The sequence below is a fragment of the Scomber japonicus genome, chromosome 2, assembly GCF_027409825.1.
Source record: "Scomber japonicus isolate fScoJap1 chromosome 2, fScoJap1.pri, whole genome shotgun sequence".
In the NCBI taxonomy this organism is placed as follows: Eukaryota; Metazoa; Chordata; class Actinopteri; order Scombriformes; family Scombridae; genus Scomber; species Scomber japonicus.
In genome coordinates this window covers 34,165,248-34,181,804 of record NC_070579.1, presented here as the reverse complement: position 1 = coordinate 34,181,804, position 16,557 = coordinate 34,165,248, and the positions used below count along the sequence as shown (strand labels likewise).

At 41.9% G+C, this 16,557-nt stretch overlaps 1 protein-coding gene across 3 annotated transcripts in view; it reads left to right on the top strand.

The window, feature by feature from the left end:
• Positions 1 to 16,557, top strand: part of rgs12b (regulator of G protein signaling 12b) — a 44,583-nt gene that overhangs the window by 11,089 nt on the left and 16,937 nt on the right. The gene's annotated exons all lie outside the window — the stretch shown is intronic.

Genomic DNA, 16,557 nt, shown 5'->3' with positions numbered 1-16,557 from the left:
CACATTGCAACCTGAAGTCAGTAACACACAAACACATAAATGAACATGGGCTTACTGTGATTGCACTATAATTGTAGTTAGTTCACACACACACACACACACACACACACACACACACACACAGTTCTCAGCCATCTTGTTCCTGTGCCATTTAAGCCTCTGTAGCAGCTTTCAGACTTGTTGCTGTAGTTTTCAGTGTGTGTGTGTGTGTGTGTGTGTGTGTGTGTCGACAACATGAACAGTAATATATGCACTGAGCATGTAGCCAGAGCTCGAGGCTTGCTGCTTATCTTGTGATGGGTCCATTGTAGAGTTCAACCTTAACACACTTCAACCATCACACACACACACGCACACGCAAACAAACAAACAGACAATGTCTTATGACAAAAGTAAAGGGAAGGAGGTCAGGCTGTACACATCTACCCTTTTCCAGCTCTATTTTGATCCTGATTTTCTGCGTCACTAACATATATACATTGTTTAGAGAAGTTAATTTATTATGTTTACACCCATAGAAAGTGATTTTAGAGTCAGAAAGATTAAAAAAAACCACCCTCACATGCAGCTAACTGAATTAACTATTTGAAGACAATTCTCGAGTGTTCCAAAAGGCTTAACAGAGAAAAGCAAGGTGATTGTGACTGCAGCTGTGGTCCTAACTGTACAAGCTATTTACCAGTAAGACTCACAAAACGCACCTATTTAAGTAACAAACAACACACACAATAGGCTGATTGCAGGGCTGATTGCTTCTGTTTCCTACAAGCTTGCAACATAATGATAGGTGGAGGAAGATGAAATTTCCCTCTAGTGGAGCTCAAGTGTCTGTGGGAGAAGCAATTCCATCAAGAGAAGGGGGGGAAAAAAGATGTTTTACCACTGCACACAATGTTCCCTATATGTTTCAGAGAAGCACTTTAAATGTGATAAGTAATCAGCTGTGGATCTGTCTGGTGCCGTGGTACCTCAGGGGAAATGTCTTCACCAGGGTATCCAGTTGGCTGCTTTGTTAACAAAGTAACACTTTTATTCTTTAGAAGATGAAGTTAGAGCACATATTGTTCATAACTATGAAACATTTATTGAAAACGCTTATTTTAAAATAAAACTATGATATTTCGTGTTAAACCATACTGGATGCATTTTGACAGGTTGGTGGCAAAAAGTATAAAATTTGAGGTAATCTAAACTCTGACCACAGGAGAGACTATAGCTAAAGCAGGTCCAAAGTGATACTTCAGCTCATTTTGGTTTATACAGCGGCTCCTCACGATTTCATGAAACTTGGTAGCGAGTTTCAGCTCAGTTTTAGTTCACTCTCTCTGCTCTCATGGTGTTATTTTTAGCCACAATAGCTCCAAAAAACCCACAGTTAGCGACTAGCTGGTGAACATAATCGCGAATTAACAATAGAAGTTAAAGAGCCAGGTGACGTAGACCAAAACCAGAGCTAAAAGAAAATGAACGTTGCTCTTACATTCCCCAGGTGGACATAAACATGACTCTGAATGAATGATAACGTTGCTCCGTAACCACTGGATATGGAAATAAGTTACTGTTTAAACAAGTGTTTGCTAACAACTTAAAAGGTTATGATAATCAGTGTTGTGTTTCTTTTTTCTGCTGCCCCCAGGTGGCCAAAAGACAGTCATTACAGCTGTGATATGAATGTTTTTGATACCATTTATGGCAATCATTTTATCAGCAATAGCTATTCAGCATTTATTTATTCATTAATGTCGCTCTATGTATTCATTCATGCATTTTCCCTTTTTATTGAAGATGCGCATAACGTTACTAACATGTTAGATTTTCAGTATTTTTCTAGTTTTGAAAGACCAAAGCCTGACAGTTTCTACTTAACTAATCATTGTTGTCTACTAGGTAGATGTGAGCCTGTTTGTGTATGAGTGTTTGTGTTGGTTCATGCTTTTTATATCTCTGTGTGCGTACTTGCATGACTTTCCCAAAAGCTAATTGATTTAGAACACTAATGTTGTTCTTGCCCGCCAAGACAAATGCAGTCTGTCTCTCCATTGGGAACGGTGGGAACTCTCGTCTTATCTCACAGACACACACACACACACACACACACACACACACAAACAGGCATCGTGGCCCGAGTGCGAGACATGTGCCTGACAGTTTCCACTGTGCTCTGAGGTCAACTCACTTTTAAAAGCAGTATTTTAACCTTTTAATTGTGGTGGAACATTGTCAGGTTTTGAGGGCAAGTTTAGAATCAGTCAAATTCCCTTAAATGATGTTTTCAGGGAAATCCACAATCCTTCTGAAGTTAATGTGAAGCTAATATTAGGCTTTAACAGTTTCGTTTGGTCAAGTCAGTTCAAACTTAAGGCCATTATGGTGTAAAATTCCCCACACTGTATTGCCTAGCAGAGCCACATGGAGCCACTGTGATAAAAAAAGAGTGGATTTCTATGTTAAAATGACCGTCACTGGGAAGATACCCACTAAATTTGATTAGCTGTGACTGCTGTGGGCTTGTATTGACGTTGGTGCAACTTTGGCATGCTTTTCTTCTCTTTTTTTTTTGTTTTTTTACTATTTTCTACACAGACCCAGCACTGTGGATTTTGTCTGCTATGACTTGCATTGGAATAACATGAGCATGGCCATTACAGACAGAGTTAATGATTGCAGCAACAAAGGCTAGAGGAGGTTCTGTGAGATGTTGTGGTTAAACTAAAAGTTATTATTAATAATTATTTATGAGTCAAGGATTAGGCTTGCAGTATTTGGTGACCAAACAACCACACCCTGATAAAACTATGTGTAATAAAGGCCAATCAAATGTATCCTGACTTTTAGTCACAAGCTCAAAAATCCAAAGTCTCAACCCTGATGACACCATCAAGGTTTATTTAGAAAGAGACGTGCAGTAATGTAACCATAACGAGTAAACTGATCTTTATGTGAAATCTGACGAGTGCCCCGTTAAAACAAAATATTCTACCAAACTTTTACATCACGTCTGTATGTTTTTTTTACACACAGCATAACCTAGTGTTGAACGCCAGTGTAAATAGACTGCTGGGACACACTCCAGCCCCACAGTCAGTATGAATTGGAACAAGTGATATGGATGCATGAAGGAACGTCATCCGCAGTTCTCCAGGCCCTGGATATCTTTCCAGAGCTGTTTTTTTAAAGTGATGTCTGTCGGTTAGTGTCTCATAGTGAAAAACATTGTGTTCCTGTGGCATGATTGACTGAATGCGGTCGCCTCCTGTGTGTTGCTGTCTGTAAAATACTTACTTATCAGCACTCAGTGTGTGAGTGAAGTGGTGCTTCGCCTGCTCTCCTCACCCCTGGGCCATGTAGAGAACGGGCAGGAGCCGGGGGGGGGGGGTTGTGTGGGAGGAAGGGAGGGGGTGTTTAAGGGTGAGCACCGCCACTGTCTGTCAAGGCATGTTGAGGAATGCAGCTATTTCTTAGCTCTGCTGTAGACAGCCATATCATGGATTCAGATATCACTCCTCACTGTCAACTCAACAATGTTTCTCTGACTCTCCTTCTACTTGAGTGCATGTGTGAATCTCTCTGTCACCCAGGATTGATCAACACTAAACTAACAGCTCAGTGCATCCATTTCTCCCTGTTTTGCCCCCCCCCCCCCACCCGAATTCTCCACCAATCATGAATGTCAGTTTACTCTCCGTGCCCCAGACATGCGTGGGGCATACTAAGCAGATGACAGAAGAGCACTGAGGGTAACACATTCACTCAGAGCTGATCTCATGTGCGTGGGTGTGTGTGTATGTGTGTGTTCTTTAATGGCAGGGGTCTCCCTCCACAGCCGTGCCTCCGCATTCGTCCAGAACGCGTGTATGTGTGCATCTCTCAGACCACAGCGGTGTGGGTGGAATAGAAATTATACAAGGGTGGGTGGAAAAAAAAAAAGCAGAGAAAGAGGAGGGGGAGAGCAGAGAGGCAGGGCGAGGGAGAAGATAGAGAGAGGAGGAGGAGGGGGAGGAGGAGGAGGTGGGGAGATGAGAGAGACAGAGAGAGAGAGAGAGAGGGGGAGAGAGTGAGAGGGAGAGAGTGAGAGGAAAGAGGGAATCAAGCGACAGCGACATTCTGTAGCGGTTTGGACATTTGAAAGACCCTCACTTAATTTCTCTGCGCGCACACACACTCACACACACACACATACACCCACACTCACACACACACACACACACACACACACACACACACACACACACACACACACACACACACACATTGAACAGCTGATGACAATGTGTGCTGAGGGGAGCTCTCACATGCAGTGCTGAGGATTACTTGTCTCTTCCTTCATGGAGCAGAAAACTTTGAGCGTGGATTCTGAAACAGCCGCCGAACCAGTGAGTAGCAAGCTCTGTGTGCACATGCGTATGTGTGTGTGTGTGTGTGTGTGTGTTTGGCTACTGATGTACGTGTGCTCTTCCTATATTCGATGCAGTAGGAACTCACTGATGACTCCCTTGCTTCTGTCACATAGTGCTCACAGGTTGTGTTACACAATCGCATCTTGTGTTTGACCTGTGTTGCTAAAGCAGATGCTGTAGATTCTATTAGATATATAACTCCATTTTTTTGCCACTGTGAATATAAAACCTCTTCAAACTCTTATGATTTTTATCATGAAGCGACAGAAGAAATCCAAACAACTGCTTACTGTCACAGTTCTCCGCTTTTGTGTGATACATATTTATATTATATTTTGATTTCAAATGTGTTGAGTGAACTGAAACTTTAGTTGTGAGATCTATCTCTGGAATGACAGATCATGTGACCTGCGCGGGCCAATCACCTGGCTGTTTCTGGCTCCTTTGAGTTAAAGGGAAGCCTGTTGATTCTTTGATTCAGTCCGTTAGATGAAAAACTGCAGGGCACCAAGAGAGGAAGGAGACAGTGTTGTGTTTATTTTACATGGACCTTAATGAGAATTATTGTGTTATTCAAATGTAATCATACCAAATACATACTGTTTAGATGCAAAAAATAGTATCAATATATATTACAATAAATGCACAATGTCCTAATGTATAGTGTGTGCAGTGAGATTATAGTGTTTACAGGATTGTTTCATGTAGCCAATCAGGTGTGTGTGTGTGTGTGTGTGTGTGTGCAATCGTGAGTGAGGAGGTTTTGACACTCTGGTGGAAAGCAGCACAGGACATTATTTCACTAAACACGGCAGTGAGAAAAGAACGGCCTGCAAGCCCTCTGACCCAGGACACACACACACACACACACACACACACACACACAGGCATAAAAAAACTCATTCATAACCTACCAAAAAAAAGTGAATAAGCACACAATCCGATGCTCAAAGAAGATAACAACCTGCACGCACATTTCTTCTTCTATGTGTATTCATACTGTGTGTGTGTGTGTGTGTGTGTGTGTGTGTGTGTGTGTGTGTGTGTGTTTGTGTGTGTTCCTCGTGACATCCCCTGGGAGCAGAGTGTGTTGGGGTAGGAAAATCAGATGATGAGACAGGATCAACGCTGCTCCTGTACATGAAACACCTCAGGAGGCCAGGAGTCACATCAGATGTAGCTCCACTTTCAGATAAACACAAGCGCTCCTTTTTTTTTTTTTAAATCTTCATCAAGTGCCAGATGGGTGCAGTTTACCACATCAGCACAATCAAACAGCGTCATGTGATAAGTCAGTCGCCGGACCGTGAATTAAATGCACTCAAAAATAAAGAGGGGAGACAAAATTGTACTAACTACTGTACCAGTTTGATGCTTTAGTTTGAAGTGCTATGAAGCAAATTTCCTGTCAGTTTTTGAGGGTCTGCTCATGATCACTGTTCCTCTTTACTGCTGTAGTTTTTCCTGTGCTTGGCATGAGTCACCATGATGATTTTTTTTACGTCTTATGACATAATTTTGCAACATTTGTGACTGCTGTGAGCAACTCCATAGCTAGCGACTGCCGTATATCTCAATTTTATAGGCAGCAACACATGTGAGTCACATGCCTTTCAGCTGGCGGGTTCTGCTCCTTTCTGTTGTTGAGGCTGATTAACTAATTGTCACTGATGTAGTATCACGTTTAAATAATCAGCGGTACAGTTAATGGTTCGTTTCTTCCAGCATCAAAAGAAAAAATGATCTGAAGAAACAAAAAGCTTCTTTTTTTCCCTGCTTTGCTCTACTTGATTCTTCACCTCAGTAGCACCAGCAGAGGGCACTGTTGAGTTTTGTTGGATTATGGGTGTTTATGTGCAAGTCAGAGAAAAAGAGAAACAGAAAGATAATAAACTAATAAAAAGATGATGTGAAATACAGGCCTTCATTTGTAGATATTTGCTACTTAACTGTTAACAAAAAACACCTCTTGATTACATGTGTGTCTCCCATACTTTCCTTTTTTTAATAATACTTTATTTTTTATTGCTTTATTTAACAATTAAGTACACATACAGAAAACAGCAAACAAATAAACAACCCAAATAAAAAAGGGGGGGTTGGATTGCCTTGTCTCCACTAAATTTGATTCTTTTAACACATTCAGTCATTCATTCTCTCATCTTGTCGTTCATCTTGTCATTCACCATTTCACCATTTCACCATTTCACCCATTCACCATTTCACAGTTCCACATCATACATGTTTTACTCACACTAGTGTTGGTGATTCCAACTTATACCATCTCCTCATAGTTTTTTTTTTTTTTAACAAGCCATCAACAATACTTTCAATAAATATCTCCTGCCATATTACTAAAGTACAGTACAATACATGACTTACGTAGTTCATAGCCCAACATTTTGATAATAGCCATATACTGGACATGTCTCCCATACTTTCATTTGAGACGCTGTGATAATAAACAGAGTGAACAGGAACCAAAGTTCACTTTTTGAATGTTTCTCATTGTGGTATTCATTTGAAAAACTACTAAAAAAATCTAATTATATGAAGTAGATTTGGGAAATATGACAATATACAATGAGATAATAGAATCCAGTCAGCCATCAGAGGGTTGAAGTATTCTGTTAATTAGTAAGAAGCTCTCATTTTATCTATCTATTATTCAGTGAACACTTTACACATGTCGATATTGGATTTGGATTTGTGTGTGTGTATAGTAAATGCTTTGTAAATGTACATTATGTGTGTATTTTAACCATGTCAGTATGTGTGGTTAGTCTAAAACAGTGTCTCAGTGTTAACTTTTGTGTGTTTGCATGTGTTCAGTCCAAGAATGTGTCGGAGTGTGTGAAGTCTCGCAGTGTTACTATCACCAGATATTTGCTGAAGAAGGATATTTCCCTCTTATGTTGAACGGTCCAAGAAAAGACAGTGATCTAACACACACACACGCACGCGCACACACACACACACACACACACACACTCGCACACACTCGCACAAACAAAACAAAGCTGCTTGGCTAGACCACAGGAATCAGGCTAAAGAGAGGAGTGAGACATGAGAAATCCCTTCTGTCTTCTCTCTCTCTTTTTTTTCTTCTTCTCCTCTCTCTCTTTTGTTTTCTTCTCTCTTCCTTTTCTCACCAGGATGTGGATTTAGTCCGTTTAAACTTTTGTCATATCCCACTTATCCCGTGCGGCGCCTGGCACCTCTCCCTTCCTCTCCGTTGACGGATATGTTTTGGCCCGAGCTTCAGCGCAGGTTGCTCTTTACGCCACTTAACAGTCCTTCCTGGCCTGTTGAAGATGCATAAATGACTAGAGAGACTCTGGTTTGAAATCAGTTTTGAACAATGTGGCTTTACTTGTATTTGCAGAGCATTAGCTAAACCAAACTTTTTTAGGTTCCACTGGGCGGCCTCTTGAGCCCCTAGAAGCACTGGTAATTAGTGTTCTGGCAGCGCAGTCAGCCTCTTTCTGTGTGTGTGTGTGTGTGTGTGTGTGTGTGTGGTAGCAGGGGGTGCTGAGAGTGCTGGAGCCATCCCTGATGTTGCTATGATACGGGGGGACGTGGAAGGTTAACATTAACTTTAACAACAATAAAGCAAAGGAGCGTTTTTGAGCTCCACAGCCTGAAATGGCACTTGCGGTTGCTGGAAAAAAAGGGGCAGTGAATATCACCTGTTCCTGGCTTTAAAGTGATACTTTCACATCAAACACAATAAGAACAAATTTCTAGAAAAAAAAATTGTAGTCGACACAAGCCCTGACAAAGCTCTTAATGGTTTTTCTCAGGGTTTATGGGTGCAGCTCAGCTCCTTTTTTGATGTGTTGGGTTTTATTTGGGTGTTGGCTCATCCTACGAGGCAGGAGTTCCTAAATATACACACACACACACACAGACACACACAAAGGAAATACAAAAGAGGGTTTTATATGCTGTAATATATTCGGATTATTTGGATTCCCTACCAGGTCTACAGTCTGGTTCGAGGCTTGCTCATCGAGAGGAGACAAGTGGAAACACTCCTAATCAGTTAATCATGGCGAGTAAAGAAGACAATATAAATCTTTTATATGTATCTAATCCTGTTATGTAATACAGTATTTGTTAATTACACATCCACACATATACAGTGCAGCCTAGTGGACTACTATCTGCTCAATTAGTGCTTGTGTGTTCCACCGAGCGTACACTTTATTCCAGTGAGTCATCATCACCGTCGAAGACAGTGGGTTCAAAAGACAGATTGTGGAAGTATGAGAGAAGGTGTGAGAGAAACTTTTACTCTTTTTTTTTTATGTGCCAAAACAGGAAATTAGGGGGAGCTAGGTGTAGGCTCAAGGCCATATGCACAAATTCAATTGAAGCCTTTGTTTGTGTGTGTGTGAGAGAGAAAGAGTGAGTGTGTGTATGTGCTGAAGTAGGCTGCTCTGTCCTCTGAAGTGCCTTTTGTTAGCGTCAGTTGACCTTTTAGCAAACCTGCAGAGTTTTCATTAATCTTTTTAAAGGGGAAGCTCTCTTTTTTTATCCCCTCTGTACCTCTTTTCCCTCCATGCTCGTAATACCCAACGCAAATAAACGCAAAAATAACGTCTTAAATCGCCAGAAGAGATCCGACACAGCTGAGTTTGATCAGAGCTAAACCTTCCTGTACTGTGATTTGAACAGGGAGGTATAAGGAGGAGGGTGGAGAGGCAGAAGCTGTGCTGCAACATGATTGGCAGGCTGACCTTTGTTCCCTCCTCTTCTCTGTAACTGCTACCCGATGGGGGCGTGTCACTATGGAAACCGAGCCGTGTGTGTGTGTGTGCGAGTGTGCGCGAGAGAATGGAACTTCCTAGTCAGTCCGTCAGCTCAGTGTGTGGAGGAAAGTGTGTGTGTGAGAGAGAGACAGAGAGAGAGGGAGAGAGAGAGAGAGAAGAAGAGAGAGTGAGCTCTATAATGTAGTAAGGGAGACACTGCGTGCGTTCTTGCAGCCTTAGCAGATAGTTACAGCCAGTTCAACGTGTGTGTCACAGATGTGCCGAGGCATGGCTCCCTCCGAGTCAGCTGTCTGCATGAGTTTCCTGTCCTAAAAAAACTCCAGGAGAAGCTCTCAGTGTGTGCCAGTGTTTGCGTGTGTGCGTGTGTGTGTGTGTGTGTGTGTGTGTGTGTGTGTGATCATGACTGCTTTTTTGTGCGCTAGATATGTAGATTAAGAAGTCAGTAGGTTTCCTCCTCTGTGAGGGGAGAGCAGGATGAGCCTGAGGAAGAGGCTCTCCTTCAAGCGGGTCTGGAACTTCAATACAGTGAGTAGCACACACACGTACACACACACACACACACACACACACACACACACACACACACACACACACATACATACATACATACATACATACATACATACTGTACTATACAAGTGGGCTGTAATACTGCTGAACTTTTAAGTATATTTTAGTAGAAGTGCATGGAAAAAGTGACATAACCTACTTATTTACTCATCTACTCATGTATGTTTCCATGGAGGCAAACTTAAGAATTCATTGATTTATAAGTAAAAGTAGCTTTAAATAAAATCTGACTGTTTAGCTTAGGTTAAAGTGGCACAAGTAAGAAATCAGCTGCACTTTTACTTTGTTTCAAGGCATCAATATAGAACATCAGTTTTTGCTCACCTTCTCATGAATATCAGAGAGGGAGAAAGAGAAACAGGAGAGCCAAGGTGTCATTCAGTGCCAGCTACACGTGCAAAACGCTGGGACTATTACATCCAGCAAAGTATACACGGAGAAAGAGGAATCCATTTACCTTCAGAGGAAGCAGTAGGAGAGGAGAGAACACAGGGAGAGAAACAGGGGCGCAGGTAGAAGGGGGAAAAAAAGGAAATAAATGACAGAGAGAGGACAAGCGGTTTTCTTGGGTAAAAGAAACAAAGCAGAAGTTAAAAAATGAACAATCGGCTCTGTTAGACGTCGGTGGTGGTGAGCTGGGTAAGTGTGCTTAAAGGTGAAGTGAGACCCAGAAGAAAAAAGAAAAGACTCAGACTAAGAGTTGGAGAAGGCTCCAGGCTGTTTCTCTTCCTCTCAAAGCCAGATGTGTTTTGGACTAGAGTGGGGAGATGGAGACAGAGGTTGGGACAGGGCCAGAAATGGAGACAAATGGAGGCAAAGACAGAAAGAGATTCCTTTTCTTTTTTTTCTTCTTGCCTCCGTGTGTGTGATCCAAACCTGTCTTGTGTGTGTTTTTAAAAGAAAGCAAGGGAAAAAAAACAGCTGTAAAACAATAAAAAGGTGAGCTGACTCTGCTCTCTTAGTTCTGCTGAATTTGACTTAATTTCATGCGTGAACCAGCAGCTGTGAGAGTGAGTGTGTGTGTGTGTGTGTGTGTGTGTGTGTGTGTGTGTGTGTGTTCAGACAGAGGTATTTAATCAGATTGTATTGTATTCATGTCTGTTCCCTCTTGTGTCTGTGTGACGGTGGTATGGTTAAGGCAAGGTGCCAAGTAAAACAGACGTTTATCACCCGCTAAGCCTCTGAGTCACATCTCCTGTTGTAGGGAAACAAACATTATCTGCATTCCTTTCTTTCATGGTGAGTGGATATTGATTCCTGAACGCATCGCAGGGATTTAAGCTTTCCCAGAATTCCAGAGACAGTTGCGGAAGATTTCACGCTTGAATTTTTAAAAAAAAAATGTAGTTTTGAAATGTTTGCAGAGAACACATGGGGTCATTGACACTGAGTTTCCAAATTACTGTGTTTATATATCCATTGCTTTACTCAGTTATGTATTTTGAAAATCTTTTTACATTTTATTTTCAGGAAGTGCCTAGATTTATTTGATTAATGCATCTATATCAGCTTTGCACGGAAAGCACCCACCAACCCTCCACTCTTTCTCTCTCTCTCTTCCTCCTTCTCACACCTGCAGAGCCACATTTGACTCACTTTTGCATCATCAGAAGCTAATCAGGCTTGTTCGCCTCATCTCGCCTCTCAAAATTTAAGCTACGGTAAAGCTGAGCGGTTTAATGCTCGCCAAATCCTGGCAGAGTGACTCCCGCTCCTCTCAATGGCAGCCACTATTCACCTCGTATTCAAAAGTAAACACGCAGGCACGCACACACTCAGACTGTTGGCGCAACACAGCTTCCTCCTCAGCTGGAAGTGTGTGTTTTGAGCATGTGCAGTTAGGAAAAACCTGTGTTGTGAATTCTTAAGTCACCTTTTAAGGACAGCGCGCGTGTGTGTGTGTGTGTGTGTGTGTGTGTGTGTGTGTGTTTGTGCATGTGCATGTGTGTGTCAGTTGTTCAGTTATAGGTGTGGTATCCTGCAGTAATGCCAGTGTTTACAGGTACATGACTACACTCATAGGATATGTTTAGTGTTCTCCCATATTTCTGTCCATTCAGTCATCTTTCACTTGGCTCTCTCACACCTACATATGAGTGGATTCTCATTCCTTACCAAAGGTGGCAGTTACAGCTCCAGTGACGGAGCCAGGAATAGGTTCCTGTGGTACAAACAGGGTCGTCTTTGTGAGGGTGCGTGCATATGTTATCCCTGACAGTTTCTCCCACAGACAGACATATTTTATTCACCCTGTTAAGTGTTACTGGCTGGTCTGTGTCTCATCCTATAAAACAGAGTGTCTTTTTCCAGGAATCATTGTCCATGTTCGACGCACATACAGCACACAGGCAGGGAACCTGTCGGAAATTGTTTAAAGAGACCGTTTCAAAGAGACTTTTATGGATTTTTCAGGTATTAATATTATGATAACAGTGAGAATGGACGGCTGTAAATTGTCTCGTGTGTTTTGCTATAGTTTGAAACCAACGTCAAGGGTACATAACATATGATGTAAGCCACCCCTTTCCCACTAGTCACAGCTAATAAAGCACTTGGGACCTGCACACAGGGTGACTAACCACTCCCTACACACATATTCACACGCAGGCACACACACAAACCCAACATAGACAGGCTGTGCATGTGGCTACATGATGACATTTTATGTTCAGGGAGCCAAAAACAGAAGCATGTAGGTGAGCAAACATGTTTGGACCTGTACATAAACGCACCATGTTGTACAACCTTACACAATCTGGTGGGGTATTTTATCACTAGCGATCTACAACAGCGTAATGTAATGCTACACCTCTACACCTCTACACCTCACACAACAGATTAAAGTCAGGCATCGTGAAGTCAACTGGAAGTAAGAAATGTCTCTGGCTGTGATTCAAACTAGCGCGTGTCGCCGATGAGTGTTATGAAGACATATCTTATCTTTGGTGGAAGTGGGTGTGAGGGATTTGGTAATTAACACAGTGACTAAATTTCCACAGGGCGACTGCTCAGAGCACAAGCAGGACTTGTCAGAACACCAACATATTGTCATCAAGTTCTTCACACATTTTTTTTAATTCAATATCAGACAGCAGTCACTGAGGATTAGGCTGAACCAGATCCAGCCAGGGTGTAGATTAGGTTTGACAGTATTGATATCTATCTGTGATGGTATCTACTAATAAAAGCTGAAAGAATTAGTCAATCAATTTGATTAGTTTGGGCACATAAAATTATAAATACTTTTAATTACAATTTCAGTAATTCATTAGACTTTTCATATGTAATGATTTGCTGCTTTTCATTTGCTTGTATCACTGTTTATTGAATATTTTAATTGAATATTAATTGATGATAATAGTTACCTGAAGCCCTACTTTGTTTTTTGTGGCACTGATATTAATTCAGTATTAATCTATAATCAATTAAGGACTGAACTCAATTGATATCAGTGGAGCTGATGCTTTACACTTTGGTAGCCAAAGAACACTGACAAGTTTACTTCTTAACTTCAAACAGTCCCGCTCTGCACACACTGGTTGCAATTCATTCAATAAGAAAGGTTATTATTGATTATAAATGATTGTTTCTATTATGCATTTATATCAGCTAATATATAGCCTGTCTTTAAGCTCTCAAACTCAATCAGTTTGGTATCAGCCTCAAAATCCAGTATTAGTCAAACTCTAGGCTGCATCCGATGTGAACATGATCACAACTGTCTAATAAATGTGTCTATGTTGTATTAATACATTGAATAATTGTGATATGCTGAGGTGCAAATAAGTGGAATACCATCAAATTCTGACATAGAGCATCCAAAAATACTGTAAAAAGAAATGAAGGCAGTGGTTTGTTGGTTTTGTTGATTTAATTGGGCAAACCTGAAATACAAGACAACCGCTTAAACACCTAAACCAGAACATGAATCCCAGTGGGAGCATTTTAATGCACAAGTCAAAACAAGGCGAAGTCAAACACCCAAACAAAGTGCTGCCGTCAATCCCTAATCTAAAGCTTGTATTTAATGAGTAGGCTTACCTTTTACATTCAGTTCAGCATGTCTGTACATAGAAACACAATAAAAATATTCTTAGCAACGGCTGTCATGCAGCGTTATGACTGACTCTATCTGAGACAGTTTAATTGGTGATTACATAACGTGTTGACTGATAAGAAGAAACCATTAGCTACAGCTGTGCAGGAATTCGAAAATAATGCCAACCTTGAGTCATACACACACACACATGCACACATACACACACACAGACAGAGGTTGTGCTTGCCTTTTTTTTTTCTAACAAAAAAACTGACTGATCAGTCATGTGCAGCTGTGTCACTTTTTTTCTGCTGATCTTATCGTGCATTTACTGCATGATGTGGGACATAAAGGCCCTATTAGTATCTGTGGGAAATCTGCATCACCACACAATGACCACAGACAATATTGGTTCTCTGACATGTCGGTAAAACAATACTGCAGCGGTGTAATAAAGTCTTAGGGCAGCACATGGAAGCTATGAACTGGAAGGAACGTGTTGTTGGCTGCAGACTGCGGGACATATATTTAATATTATGATTCTCTATTATCAAAGCACCATTTTCCAGATGCACGCATCCCTCTGTGGATATGAGGCTTGGGTAGAGAATCTTTATGGAGGAATGGAGGGAAAGTCTGGAAAACCCCAGTCGTTCCCTGTGGGCTGTCAGGAATGACCAGGATCTGCCAGGAGAGGAGGGGGAACACCGCTGGAATGACAGGGGAGAGGTGGATGGAGGCAGGGAGGGAATGGAGAAAGGAGAGAGGTGGTCATCTGGGGAAGAAGAGGAAAGAGCAGGATGACTGGATTGGGGTGGGGCGGGGCGGGGTGGGGGAGGGGTGGGGCGGGGGGGGGACAAAAGGAGGGAGTTTGAAAATAGGTTAGAGGGGAGGAAAACAGAGAAAAGAGGGGACTTGGGGCCTCGACCAGGGGCCAAGCCGCCGCTCCACCACAGAGTGCGTCTGGAAGTGATCACACTGGAGCTGAACAGGGATTGAGGATGGAGGGTGGGTGGGTGGGGGGGGGGGGTGAACACACACATACACACGCACGCACACACACACACGTTCACAAATGCAAAAGAATGCACCCTACATACAAAAGACATCTCTAACAGATGTTGGCCACATGCATACATCAGCTACACCCCTATAAAATACACAGCATGCTGTAACACACACATACGCACATCAGAAACACTGAAAATCGTGCACGCGAGACGAGAAATGTGTGGGACTCTAATCAGCATGAGGATCGGGTAACCGGTCTCCACGGCTGAGGTTTTTTTTGCCCCTGTCATTTTCTCTTGTCCTCTGCGCCGCTTTTGACCACCATCAACTCCCATAAAGTCACATCAAATCTCTTTAACACGCCGGTGGCAAACCTCCATTCTTCCAGGGACAGTCTGTAATAGATAATCCCCGCGATTAAACTGACCGTGCCATCTGGTCAGGACAGCTTGACTCGAGGAAATGGCCAAGATGCACATGAATCCAAAAAAAAGAGAGAGAGAGAGAGAGAGGAAAAAAAGCACGTATGCTGCACCGGGGCGGAGGTAGAGGTCAACTTAATCAGATTCAAAGTGTGTATTGAATCTGCATCTGGATGTTGCAGACAGTGTGTGTGCAGCAGTTTTATAATGAATTGAATGTAATGTTTTTACAGTAAAGGCTGTGTGAGTTTCTGAAGACAGACTTCATGACTGACTAGAGATTGACTTCAGTTCCAGTGTGTTTATTTGCACATGAAACACCAGTTTACTAGAATAAATCAGGTTGTGGCAGGAAATCTGGGAATGCATTTGCATGAGGTAACCCACTTACTGTAAAGCCTGAACATAGTTTAAACTATACTTTTGTGTGTGTGTGTATGTATGTGTGTGTGTGTGTGTGTGTGTGTAAGTGATAGAAGATGCTGCTTCTTGAAGTTTTTCTGGGCACATTTTTTCCTCCAGATTGTGTGACCATGTCTGAATTTTACAGTGTGGAAACTGACTTAGGATCCTCCTTGTTAACTTGAAGATTCCCTTTTTATATTTTAAGTGTTGGTTTCATTTTCAGTCATTTTTGCCGAAGCACAAAGACGAAGTGCAACTAATAGTCTTTGTTTTAGTCACTGTCGTTCACACCAGTTTACAGTGGAACAAAATACTTTCAGATCCACACAGTTCCTCCACACAGCCTGCCTTCTATCAAATAAATAAGCACAAGTCAGTCACTCATGAGATCGCTGCTCAGATTAACAGCATCAGTTAACTTAGACGGATTAACTGTGTGGCTCAGTGTTATTTTTCTTTCTTTTCTTTTTTTTTATTCATCCGGAGAGCCGATGTCAGTTGGATATTCTCCTCTATTTGCTTCCCATGTCTTTCTCTTACATTCTCTTTGGCGAACAGTTCTGTGTTTAATTGCTTCTCACCCCTCCTCTGTGGTCTCTCTTTCTTTTCTCCCCTTTTTTTTTTTCTTCTACTCGTCTCCTTTTTTTTCTGAGTCACACAGTGTTTCGACTATGTTCCAGAGTTAGCTACATTACTGATGTCTGCGTTGAATGATCTCATCCCGGCTCAGCATGTCTGGAATAAGAATCCTTGCGTTGTATGGTGTGTGTGTGTGTGTGTGTGTGTGTGTGTGTGTGTGTGTGTGTGTGTGTGTGTGTGTGTGTGTGTGTGTGTGTGTGTGTGTGTGTGTGTGTGGTTTTATGTCTATGTTAGTGAAATAGAATTCGAGCCTGAAATGAGTTGTCTCTGCCTATGTTTGTGTGAGTGCAAATCAAATT